Raw genomic sequence first — 677 nt, forward strand, 5'->3', positions numbered from 1 at the left:
TGAGATAGGATGCATCCCTGATGTACTCCCTTCCTGATTTTGAAAGATGTAGTATTTACCTGTTCTGTTCTGATGACTGCTTCCTGGTTCAAGTATTGGTTTCGCATAAACACAAACAAGTGTTCTGGGATTCCTGTTCTCCTGAAGGTTAACAACAATTTGTTGTGATCTACACAGTCAAATACCTTTGCATAGTCAATGAAACACAGATGGATATACCTCTGTTACTCTTTGCTTTCTGTCAACACCCGTCTGATGTTGGCGATAATGTCTCCAGGGCCATAACCTCTTCTAAACCTAGCTTGCATTTCTGATAGTTCTCTGTCAATGTACTGTTCCTGTTATTTCTGGATGATCTCCAGATTGCGTGTGATATGAGTAATATTGTACAATAATATGGTGTATAGGGTCACTATAAGTTGCAAATGACTCAAAAGAACATAACAACAACATATTATGACTTAGCTATAACTAATTGACGTATTTCAGCTAACAGATGCTGCCCTGGATGTCCTCACCAAGTTGTGCTAAGAAATCTGGAGAACAACTGACTGGAAGTTATCTGTATTTGTTCCCATTCCAAAGAAGGGTGACCGCACAGAGTGTGGAAACTACAGAATAATATCATTGATTTCACATGCAAGCAAGATTCTACTGAAGATTATCCAAAAACGACT

The sequence above is a fragment of the Elephantulus edwardii genome, unplaced genomic scaffold, assembly GCF_000299155.1.
Source record: "Elephantulus edwardii isolate Elephantulus edwardi_28Jun2011 unplaced genomic scaffold, EleEdw1.0 scaffold00012, whole genome shotgun sequence".
Classification (NCBI taxonomy): domain Eukaryota; kingdom Metazoa; phylum Chordata; class Mammalia; order Macroscelidea; family Macroscelididae; genus Elephantulus; species Elephantulus edwardii.